Source organism: Myotis davidii, unplaced genomic scaffold, assembly GCF_000327345.1.
Source record: "Myotis davidii unplaced genomic scaffold, ASM32734v1 scaffold309, whole genome shotgun sequence".
Classification (NCBI taxonomy): domain Eukaryota; kingdom Metazoa; phylum Chordata; class Mammalia; order Chiroptera; family Vespertilionidae; genus Myotis; species Myotis davidii.
This window is the reverse complement of record NW_006383013.1, coordinates 1,542,297-1,542,763: the sequence shown is the minus strand read 5'-3', so window position 1 is coordinate 1,542,763 and position 467 is coordinate 1,542,297.

Below are 467 nucleotides of genomic sequence, written 5' to 3'. Positions count from 1 at the left end.
GGGGGGGGCGGGGGGGGAGGGTTAGAAGGCGACAGACGATCTCCCCGGACAAGTCTGACCGCCCTGCCCCCCACCCCCATCCATTTCCCACGCCGGGGGAAGGGGAACGACCTTCCCAAGGTCACTCATCCCCCCCAGGGGCAACAGCGACCCCCAAGCCTCGCTCTGCAAAGCTTTCCACTGCGCCGAGGGCAAGAATCTGAGGTTCAAGCCGACAAAACAGGAAACGGAGTTAGGCGCGGGTGGCTGTTCCCATGATCGCTGGCCACCGAGGGTGAACACCGTGACCCCGGCTCACCCACCGGGATCATTCGAGACAGTCCCAACCCCTGACTGCGGCCTCCCAGGTCAAGGGCCGGCAGAGACCTCAGCGTCATCCCCCCGCCGCCCGCGTCCCCTCCCGGTCCCTCGGCGACCCCGGGGTCCCCGGGAGGGCGAGGGGCACGTGGCACGGAGCCAAGGTCAGC